At 41.0% G+C, this 12,351-nt stretch overlaps 1 pseudogene; it reads left to right on the forward strand.

Moving 5' to 3' along the window:
* Nucleotides 1–3,825: 3,825 nt before the first annotated feature.
* Nucleotides 3,826–4,468, forward strand: LOC118839452 (annotated as a pseudogene).
* Nucleotides 4,469–12,351: the final 7,883 nt, after the last annotated feature.

Below are 12,351 nucleotides of genomic sequence, written 5' to 3' on the forward strand. Positions count from 1 at the left end.
TTTGGGAAGTGTGGAATAGAGGAGAAAGCACCATGATCTAAAATATGTCCAAGGTTCTAAGCTTGGGGAAAGAGACATTTCATGTCATGCTATCCATCCTGGCAATAATAGGGCAAGGACAAATGGATGTTTTTTTTTTCTAAGAAGATGTTAAGGTTGATAACTGGTATATTAAGATTATATTATTATAATATATTATATATTATATTATATTAAGATGGTCTTGATCCTAACCTGATCAACCACACTGGGATTCTAAGCTATAAATAATAAAAAAGAACCCAAATTTGGTTCATAGAGTCATGATTCTCCTTACATGTGAAATACTTCCTAGAAAATATTTTAATGCATTAAGCCAAAATCCCTGCCCATAGCATTTTATTGTGTCCCCAACTTGGTAACTTGACAGAATCCTGTTGAGCAAAATAAGGTAAAAAAGAATAAACTCTCTCAGCTTGGTAAGATAGAATATCTTTGAACTTTTCTTCTACTGCTATCACTTCCTCCATTTCACACCCCTCTGGGAGGCTTACAGGCTATTTCTTTATGAGTGCTCAGCCTAGATTATTCCCAAACAGGGGAGAAAGCCGAAGAAAGTCCTTGAGCACAACAGTCCTCAATCATTCCATTTGTAATGTTATCATCTGCCACGTCCAATATTGACCTGATCTTCAACCCCAAGCCAATTCCTTCTCCCCAAATAGCTTTCTTTATCAATACCACCAACAGTAACTTAATTATGCAACCTGGAAATCATATCTATTATTCAGGCAAGCTGGCCTAACTGAAGCAGCAAAGCACTCCATGGAAAAGAGACAGGAGGCAAGATGTTTCGGGAAGTCAAACCACCACCATTACTTTGGCCAATATTTTTCCTCAGATGGAGATAGCCTAGGATCCTGAGCACAAGAGCTTTGGGAATAGAAGTGCCTCCCCCACCCCACCCCGTCCCAAACCACTGGACCTGCTTCCAGCCCAGCACTCATAACCATTATTGAAAATAGAAATAATTGTGGAGAGGGGTCTCAACTTCCTCATCACTACCACCCACAAATGTCAACCAATTACTACTAATGGGCCGATAAGCACAGAGACTTTGGAATGGCACAGATGCCACTACCTTGACCACCATATTTCCTCACAAGCAAATGGAGCTATCACAGGACCCTGAGCCCAAGGGTTTTTGGTAGGGATTGGCTTCTAGTCTAAAGCTCTCACCCACAATCCTGGGAAACATCATAGATGGAGATGCAGTCTGCCAACTTCTTCAGGTGCTACAGCCACAGATACTGAAGACCCAGAGAGGAAAGTTCTTGCCACCAAAGTCCTTGGTACAATGCTTAGTGACTGATGGACGTCTGAAGATGATATGATTTTATTAGCAGAAATAAAGCTAACATCTGCTTTGCCGCTGTCCCCTAAGGATCATGGGTCTTATATATTTGGCTTAGAGCTGAAACCTTCCATATCTGCTGTCTCCCCCATTAGACTGTGAGCTCCTTGAAATCAGGGACTGTCTATATTTTTCTCTTTGTACCCCTAGTGGTTAGCACAATGCTTTACCTATTGGTAAAGTATGCTTAATAATTGGTAATGAAAGTGTTTAATACATGCTTCATTCACTCATTCATCCTACTCATCCCTTAACTTCTGATTTTTCTTTCTAAAGGAAGAAAATCTATCTTTTTTCCCCAGCTAACCTTCCTTTCCATTCCCTACTGCCACTACTTAATTAATCCAGGTTCTCATCAATGGACTCTTAGCTGGCCTATTCAACCCTTGTCTATACTACATAGTGCTACCTGAAAAATTCTCCTTTAAAAAGCTTTGTTCTGTTACTATCCTGTTGAAAAACCTTCAATAGCTCCATTTTCTCATTAAGTTCAAATTCTAGCTACCTGGCTGTCAATATTTCCCATAGTCTATATCCTTGTTATAACTACCACCTTTGCCCTTATGGTGAGTGAATCGGCAGGATGGTTCCTGATCCTATGTTTTGGTGAGATTCATTCTCTAAATCAATGGCCAATGACTCAAAGGGTCAGCTGGTAGGGAAGAAATAATGTTTCTAGCCTTTGATGATAAAACAAGACCTGAGATTCTCATACATAAAATTCATCCTATAATCCCACCACTGTGGCAAGATAGGTGGCACAGCCCCCAGACTATTTCACCTCCCTTTACCCCTGGGCTTCATGTTACCCTTTTATCACTTATTTTCAGCTGCAAGGCTACCTTTGGTGTTTTGGGTTTTTTTTTTTTTTGCCCATTTTCACATAAGTACAAATTCTGGGAGAAGAGACCTACCTGGTCTGATTGGCACTCTAGATCCATTTTCTTCATCTTTCCAAGGATGTCACTGCTATCTATTAAGCCCACTTTTCCACTATTCTGCAATATGCATATTCCTCTCTAGGAATGCTGGTCTCTTTATCACCTCATTAGCATGCCCTGATTTTTCCCACCTCTCTACCTTTATTTATGTTGTTTACCTTGCCTCTATTTCTATCCCTTCTCCCTTTCCCTTATCTAGTTCCTACCAGTCTTTTGAGGCTAAACATGTGTCATCTTCTCCATGAAGTCTTTTCTGTCTATTCCAGTCCTCCCTGATTTCTCCTTCCTCTGTGCCCTGACAGTACTTCCAGTCTGTCCTATACAATTTAGTACTTAATTATGTTCATTAAGGAAATACTAGGAATTTAACTTTAAAAAGTTAAACTTGTTTTATGCTTAATTAAACTTAAAAGTATGTTAAATTATATAGGTATCTGTAACAATTTGTCAGTTACTCCCTCCTGAGTTCCCCTCCATTATCTCTGATTTTTCAGCTTCTCCCTATTTTTATTTATATACTTCCATTTTACACAGCCATAATCAATATGTATACTAGTATTCTGGTTCCATTTTCATAATTTCACATTGCTTCATGTGTCTTTGTGTTTTCATATTTCTTTATATTCCTCATGTTTTGTCATTCTAAATTCTATTCTATTATATTATGATGGTATATCATAGGTTTTCCCCAAGACATTCACAAATTGTTGGACATTTAGATTGTTTCCAGTTTTCCACAAATTATAAGTAACACTACTATAAATGTCTATACTATAAATATATATATATATCTATACTATAAATATAGATTTATTCTTGCTTTGAAAAATAACATTCTTAGGAAATATTCCCAATCTGGGAGTTATTTGGTCTAAAAGTATAATTTTCCTAACTCTGGTAGAATACTGGAATATCATTCTCAAAAATTATGCCACCAGTTTGCCATTCCACCAGCAAAATACCTTTCACTGGATCATCCTATTGCACTGAGAACTCATGCTTGTTTTTTGTGTGTGCCAATTTGGTGAGTGTGAGTTGAGTCTCAGCAATTTCAATTTGGATTTCTTTTATAACGAGGGATATTTAATATTTTATCATGTAATTATTTGTAATCTGCATATCACTTTTGTCAATTGTCTATTCATATCCTTTGACCACATTCAATTACATTCAATTGTACAGGGAATTGAGAGGAGAGGAGAGGAGAGATACAAGAGTCAGTATAGTATAACTGATAGAGAAAAAGCCTTAAAAAGAGTAAAATCTATTTTCAATTTGATACATATGGCCTGTATGACACTATGTATACATATGTATCCTCCTCCTCCTCCCTGTCTCTCTCTCCTCTCCCTCTCCCTCCACCTGTCCTTCCCCTTCTCTCTCTCCCTCTCCCTCCCCTTCCCTCTTTCTCCCTCTCCCTCTCCCTTTCCCTCTTTCTGGGAGCGACTTCTCCCTCTCCCTCCCCAGCCCTGGCCGGTAGTTGATGTAAAGATGAGTAGCTCAGAGGAAGTATCATGGATCTCATGCTTCTGTGGGCATCGCGGCAATGAATTCTTCTGTGAGGTGGATGAAGACTATATCCAAGACAAGTTCAACCTCACAGGGCTCAATGAACAGGTGCCCCACTATAGGCAGGCACTAGACATGATCCTCGACTTGGAACCTGATGAGGAGTTGGAGGACAACCCCAACCAGTGACCTGACTGAGCAGGCAGCCAAGATGCTGTATGGACTGATTCATGCCTGCTGCATCCTCACAAACCGTGGCATTGCCCAGATGTTGGAAAAATACCAGCAGGGAGACTATTATTGTCCCCATGTGTATTGTGAAAACCAGCCCATGTTGGCCATTGGACTGTCACACATACCAGGTGAGGTCACGGTGAAGCTGTACTGCCCCAAGTGCATGGATGTTTACACCCCCAAGTCGTCCAGGCACCACCACACAGATGGTGCTTACTTTGGCACTGGCTTTCCTCACATGCTCTTCATGGTGCATCTGGAGTACAGGCCCAAATGGCCTGCCAATCAATTTATGCCCAGGCTGTATGGCTTCAAGATCCACCCTATGGCCTATCAACTGCAGCTTCAGGCAGCCAGCAACCTCAAAAGCCCTGTCAAGACCATCCACTGACTTGTCTCCTCCCTTCCTCCCCAACACCTCAGGCTGTGACACCATTCCCCCTCCCCCGCAGTACACACACACACACACACACACACACACACCCCTTTCCAGAACCCCTAATGGTTTTTATTTTAAATTAAGAAGAAGTCATTAGTGTGGTGGTGTGTTGGGAGTATGAAATAAAGTGGAGGAAGATGCAAAAAAAAAGAATGAAAGACAACAACTGACTTTCTGTATCAATTTGGATGTAATTATTCTTTTCAAAAGTATATGTACAATGATGATGCATCTCTATGTCAAAAAGTCATTTTGGCTATGCCCAGGTGGCACTACCTCTTCAGCCATTTTTAGGTCTAACTGGTTATTTCAAGGGAAGTCAATTGAATCCCAAGCAATGGATTACAACCAGTTAATTCAATCTAATCTTTTAAAGGGTCAAAATACCTAGATGTGGTCCAGTTATTTTGGTAGTTAAGGTGACTAGATTAGATTGATCATTTGTGATGATTCAGTTAAATTATATTACATTACATTTATTAAGTAGTTTATCATGTACAGGGAAACATTTATTTTCTATAAGAAACCATGTATTGCTACTGAACTGGTTCATTGTGCATATTTATTAGAAGATTTCTTCTTCTTTTTTTCCCCAAAGGAACGAGGAGGCAGGAGAAAGAAGGAAGGAAGCAAGGAAACAAGCATTTATTAAGTGCTTGCTATGTTCCAGGCACTGTGCTAAGTGCTGGAAATACAAATACAAGTGAAAAGAAAGATAGTTACCTGTCCTCAAGATGTTTATATTCTAATGAGCAAAGGTAAGACATAAATGGGATCTGAAAAAGCTGTGGGGAGAGCAGATGGTACATGAAGTCCAGAAGTCAAAAACAAGGCCTGCAGTGGGAAAATAAAGATTGACTTGAACCTTTACACAAAATAGAAGCATCAGGAGGTGCTCACCAATGAGAGAAAGGGAAGACCTTTAAACAGAAGATTTCAGGTTGAGAAGGCCACAAGGGTGATTGCATGTTCTAGCTCAAGAAGGTCTCAGGTACTAAAAGAAGCTTCAGGATGAGGCAGTAGCAGAGACAAGGTTTTGAGATCAGGAGCAGGGCTGAGTGAGAAAATGAGTACTTATTAATTAGAACAAAATAAATAATTAGAGAGATATTCAAAACATTTATTAACTATTACAGTAAGACTATGCTAAGCACTACAAATGCAAACATATATCTAATCCTGATCTTTTTCTAAAGGAGCTTACAGTCAAAAGGGAGAAAAGTCAGATAAGTAAATGATTATGATAGAGGGACAAGTAAAATAAATGCAAAGGAAAATCCAGGAAAAGTGCCTTGAGGAATTTGAGGAGGGAGAGAATACTTTCACCTGCAGATAGAGGCAGTTTTGAGAAAGCTTCATAGAGGTGTGTATTAGGAGGGCAGAGTTTATAATCTCAAAGAGGATCATAAACATGTCTGAAACGTTCGGAATCGCCGGATATAAGAAACTCTCAAAGTAGAAGGCAGAAGAATCAAAACATTTATTTAGGCTCCACAGTAACCAACCCATGAACCAGCAACCCCATTTTGATATGTTGATCAAAAGCTTCCAGGCCCAATAAGTACGCCTTGCAAGAGTAACCAGGAGGCTACAGAGAAGCATGATTGCGTAAAGCAAAATCATGCTTCCCCCTCGATGGTAATAAGATTACCCACTGGCCTGAAGTCTTTGTTCAGCTTCCTCCCGTAGGTCAGCTCTGCTACTGGCAGCTCCTGCTTCAGCTGTGTCTGTGGCTGTAACTGTAACTGTCGCTGTAACAGTAGCTGTAACTGTCGCTGTAACTGTCGCTGTAATGGCCTGAAGTCTTTGTTCAGCTTCCTCCCGTAGGTCAGCTCCGCTACTGGCAGCTCCTGCTTCAGCTGTGGCTGTGGCTGTAACTGTAACTGTAACCGTCGCTGTAACTGTCGCTGTAACTGTTTCTGTAACTGTCGCTGTAACTGTCGCTGTAACTGTTTCTGGCTCCAACCGGAAAAGGAAAAGAGGATCTTCAAGCTGTCCTCTCCCCTCTTATAGAGTTTTTGACATCATCAAGCACCGCCTGAACGACCAGGGCCGATTGGTTCTTGACTTGGCCCCTCCCCCTAGCGTAGCCGTTAACACCTCCCCTCAGCCAGCCCCATGACTCATCACACAGGAAGTTGTCTGCTTCCTGGAATGCTCTTTGGGCTTCCTGCCCCGGAAGAGCAAGCCACAGTGTCCAGAGGCTCAATGAGGTAAGCTGAGTCATTCAAAGAAAACAAAGGCCATTCTGGCTACACTCCACCCCTTGTTATAGGATACATAATCTAATCAGCCATGTATCCTAGAACATATATTGTGATCTAATTACAAAGGAAACTAAAACATATCATTCATTATAAAGCAAAACATATCATTTGGTGACATTCCTAAATATTGGTTTACGATTCAAATGTGATCCACCCCTAGGTCCCAGCAAGATAATCTCTTCAATCAATCATCCCCAAAATAATTATTAATAATTCAAATGTCCACCCCTAAATCCTTGTATCCATTACATAGGATCAATAATATCATAACAATAAAACAACACAGCAAGGATAACACAAAATAAGTAAACAGAACACTATCATCATTTCCACCCCCGTTGAACGATTGGGGCTCAAAATCTTGGGGTGAGGGGTGAAGGTCTCATTTTCCATAGCTTCTTCATGCTGAAATTGGATGTAGAGATGGCCCTGCCCCCAAAAAGTCCCATTCCAGAGGTCATTTCTTTAACGAGCTGGCAGGAATTCCAAGAATGCTACATGCTTAGGCAGTCACCGGAAAGTGCAGGGTGCTTAAGCCTGAAGGAAACAAAACTAGCAACAAGGTTAGCCAAAACAAAGGACAAAAAGAATAGACAAGTATGGACTATAATTCTTCAAATAAAATCATCTCAAGTTTGGTTGAGATTTCAGTTATGCAAAGATCCAACATCAGAGCCAAACTCAGGTGGGAAATGTTTCTTTTCAAAAGGAACATAATGAGGAAGCCAAGAGGATCCCACCCTAGATATAGACTAAGATTGTCCTCCCAGCCTTTCCCCAAATGTACAAGTTTTCATCTGTTAATCACACAAGGTCACCTTCACTCTGAGTGGCTTGTGGGCTTGCAGGAGCAGTTCTTATTTCCCTATTTCTCGTGTTATCAAGTCCTCTATCTCTGTACATTCTATATAATTCATTGGTTGGAATTCCATCTATCATTTCAAAACCTACCCCTGCTCTCAATAAAGCAGTAAACATTTCTTTCCTTGTTACTCTCCTTTGGCGCCAAGTTTGCTGGTTATTCACCCTTCTCTCTCGAGGAGATCTATCCCTTCCCCAGTCACCTAAGTCATGTAACTGTAAAATCTTATTTATCACTGTTGTAAGACGGCTCCCTACTTCTCCAAGTAATAAATTCAAAATTAGTTGTTTATAAGCAGGGGGAGCTGTCCTAATTATTAAATTCCTATGAGGCAGTTCCATTGGATCATTGTAATATTTGTCTGCAGTTCCTATCATAATGGCAGTCTTCATTACCTCCTCCTTTAGTCTCATGATACAATCTCTAAGTGAATACCAGGGTCTGTGCTCAGTGGGCCACATAGAATCAGTAGCATATCTCTTATTGCATCCCACAGCGGCTAATGCCAACAGAGTAGTCCTGCTATCACCATCTCCTTGCTGATGATGTTCCCTAAAAGCTTGTTGAACTAGAGGATCATGGCTGATACCTATGAATCTCATGCAGTCTGTCCTATCTACTGATATTCCACTGGCCCCTTGATCACTGAGTCTTACCATCCAAGATATCAATGGTTCTCCTATTCTTTGGCTGAATCTACTCAAAATATCTGTGACCTCTTGCGGTGAGAAATCTTCCTGAATTTCCCTTGTAACTGAATCTTCACCTCGGGTTTCTGTCTTCCTCCTTTGTATGGGTCGAGCCCTTGTCTGATCATTTAACCATCTCCTATTCTCTGTGTGAGGCACATCCTGAACCCCAGTAGTGTTTTGTGCCTCAGCCCCTAACATTGTCTCATTCTCTCCCCACTCACTTCCTCTGCCACCATGGCTAGGACGAAGCAGGCAGTCAGGCTCTTTCTGGGCTGGGTTGAAATACACTCTGGGCTTTTTTGGTCTCCTGTTGCTCTTAGCCGCATTAATAGAAAAGTTCTCATTTGAGTCAGTTTGGTCTCCTGCTATCTGAGATTCCCCTTCTTCCTGTGGGGTAGGAGTGCCCCTATGTCTTTCACTTAATCTCAATCTTTCGTATACTAGCCGGTAGGCTGATAACACTATCCAGCTTTGCCTAGATAGTGATGCCCCTGACTGAATCCCAACTTCTCGTAAACACTTTTCCAAATCCCTAGGATCTCCTCTCCGTAGCCTTGGTTCCCAGTTTTCACAGGGTCCAGCTTTTTTAGCCAATTCTTTTGCTAGGGAGGAATAAAATGGATCCTCCCATCCTGGGATATTCATCTCTTCCTCTGGAATTGTTCTGCTTCTAAATAGAGATCTTATACCTAGCGATCCCATCCACTTCGTCGCCAAATGTATTAGGAGGGCAGAGTTTATAATCTCAAAGAGGATCATAAACATGTCTGAAACGTTCGGAATCGCCGGATATAAGAAACTCTCAAAGTAGAAGGCAGAAGAATCAAAACATTTATTTAGGCTCCACAGTAACCAACCCATGAACCAGCAACCCCATTTTGATATGTTGATCAAAAGCTTCCAGGCCCAATAAGTACGCCTTGCAAGAGTAACCAGGAGGCTACAGAGAAGCATGATTGCGTAAAGCAAAATCATGCTTCCCCCTCGATGGTAATAAGATTACCCACTGGCCTGAAGTCTTTGTTCAGCTTCCTCCCGTAGGTCAGCTCTGCTACTGGCAGCTCCTGCTTCAGCTGTGTCTGTGGCTGTAACTGTAACTGTCGCTGTAACAGTAGCTGTAACTGTCGCTGTAACTGTCGCTGTAATGGCCTGAAGTCTTTGTTCAGCTTCCTCCCGTAGGTCAGCTCCGCTACTGGCAGCTCCTGCTTCAGCTGTGGCTGTGGCTGTAACTGTAACTGTAACCGTCGCTGTAACTGTCGCTGTAACTGTTTCTGTAACTGTCGCTGTAACTGTCGCTGTAACTGTTTCTGGCTCCAACCGGAAAAGGAAAAGAGGATCTTCAAGCTGTCCTCTCCCCTCTTATAGAGTTTTTGACATCATCAAGCACCGCCTGAACGACCAGGGCCGATTGGTTCTTGACTTGGCCCCTCCCCCTAGCGTAGCCGTTAACACCTCCCCTCAGCCAGCCCCATGACTCATCACACAGGAAGTTGTCTGCTTCCTGGAATGCTCTTTGGGCTTCCTGCCCCGGAAGAGCAAGCCACAGTGTCCAGAGGCTCAATGAGGTAAGCTGAGTCATTCAAAGAAAACAAAGGCCATTCTGGCTACAAGGTGTCACCTGATATGAGACATGAAGGAAAGGAAGGCTTGGAATCCTCCACTTGTAGAATTACATGAACAAAGGCACAGAGGTCAGAGACATAGTACAAAGATGGGAAGCAGAGAATAGCCTAATTGGGTTGGAATATAAATATGTGAAGATATATGCTAGGTGGCACAGTAGATAGAGCACTTGGCCTAGATACAGGATGACATCTTCCTGAATCCAAATCCAGCTTTAGATGCTTGTTAGCTGTGTGACCCTGGGCAAGTCACTTCACCCTGTTTACCTCTGTTCCCTGGTCTATACAATTAGCTGGAGAAGGAAATGGCAAACCACTCCAGTATCTTTGCCAAGAAACCCCAAATGGGGTTTGAGAGTTGGATATGACTGAAAACTAACTTAACAACAACAACAACAATCTGAAGGTATTTGAGATAAATCTGGAAAGTTAAGTTGAAGCCATATCATTGAGAGCTTGGACTACCAGAACTGGGAATTTATACTTGATTCAGTAGATAATGTAGTGTTAACTGGTTCATTCTGGAAAGTAATTAGGGATAGAAAAAGTCACTAAACTGTCCTTATCCTTGATGTACTGGGCATAAACCCCAAAGAGGTCAATGGCAGAAAGAGAAGCTCAATGATATTAAAATGTTTATAATAGCACTTGTTATTATCCTCCAACTGGAAACAAAGTGGGTGCCCACCAATTGAAAGCTATCTCAACAAATTGTGGTATATGTATTAATTGATAACATCTACTTTTATATTTAGGGCTGGAAGTGATGTTAAGAAATCACCTAGGCCTACCATCTTACTTTATATGTAAGGAAACTGTGATCCAGAGAAGTTAAATCACTTGCTCATATCATGTTAGTGGTAACTGAGAGGGCCAGGATGCTATTGTTCTGAAAGTCATGATAAATATGAGGAATTCAGAGAGACCTGGGAAGACATGTATGAACTTATGAATAATGAAGTAAGCAGAGCCAGTTGAATAATATCCCTAAAGACTATAATAATGTAAACAAAATAATGCTAAAAGATAACTGAACTCTGATAAATTGTATTGTCCAATTTCGGGCACAGAGAATAATGATGAAATAAATCTCTTTCCATTCAGTTGAGAGGTGGGGTACTATAGATACAAATTGTTGCATACAGTGTCAGAAGGGGTCATTGAATTGGTAAGTTTTGCTTAACTGTTTCTTTAACATCAAGGAAATATTTGAGGCAGGGAGTCGTATTGGGAAACGAATATAGCATAAAAATAAAAGATATTGAGAAAACTTAAAAAATAAGGGCATGGGGGCAAGATGATGAGTCAGCAGGAGATGCAGAAGAGACAGAGGTCATGGGGGAAGAATAAGAACACAGGGGCAGAGAAACTTAGAGAAGAAAGACTATCAGGGAAGGGTGGTTTACAGTGTCAAATGATGAAGAGATATCATGGACGATAAAGACAGAGAAAATGTCATTAGATGTAGAAAAAAGGGGGCCATTAATGAATTCTTCATCATCAATGCCTTGCCCAGTGGCTACATCTTAGATAGTTTGTGAGGACCACAATATGATCTTCCCTCCTATTTCACAGTTTGTTCAAAATGAAAAAAAGATTTATATTAAAGAAAAATAACTAAGCTATACTGTCAATTCAGTACTGCAGGGTGGACAAAATGAAAAGCTTAGTTAACTGAAATTCTTCACATTTCATCCAGCTATGTTGTCATTGTGAGGATGCAGCCTTAGATTTTTAAAAGACAGTATAATAATAAGAGTAACAACAACTCATGTCTATATAGTGATTTAAGGATTAGAGAGCAAGATCCATCATGCACCCTGTCAAAGAGTCTTTTCAAATAGAAATTGTATAGTCGTTTGTGGTCTTCCACTTACCATTCTACTAACTTAAAAATATGAAGACAAGAGCTCAGTGATGGTAGTCAGAGGATTGGTTTCAAATTCTGCCTCTGTCACAAACTAACACTGTCAAGCCATTTCCTCCTGTCTGGGTCTCTGTTATCGTTGTTCAGTCATGTCTAGATTTTTGTGACTCCATGAACCATATTGTCCATGGCATTTTCTTGGCAAAGGTACTGGAGTGGTTTGCCATTTCCTTTAGTAGATTAAGGTGAATGGAAATTAAATGACCTGTCCAAGGTCACACAGCTAGTAAATGTCTGAGGCCAGATTTGAACTCAAGTCTTCCTGACTCCAGGCCCAAAACTTTATCTGCTGAGCCACCCAGCTGTCTCTAGGGTCTTAATTTATCCATCTATCAAATAAAGGTCTTGCAATATCCAAGACCCTTTCCAGCCCTGGCATCCTCTCATTCTTTAAGTTGGCATGTATGCGAAAGTGTCAGTACCCTGGGGGAGGCAGTGGCTTCCCCTTTGCTAAAAGATTGCAAG

Source organism: Trichosurus vulpecula, chromosome 2, assembly GCF_011100635.1.
Source record: "Trichosurus vulpecula isolate mTriVul1 chromosome 2, mTriVul1.pri, whole genome shotgun sequence".
Classification (NCBI taxonomy): Eukaryota; Metazoa; Chordata; class Mammalia; order Diprotodontia; family Phalangeridae; genus Trichosurus; species Trichosurus vulpecula.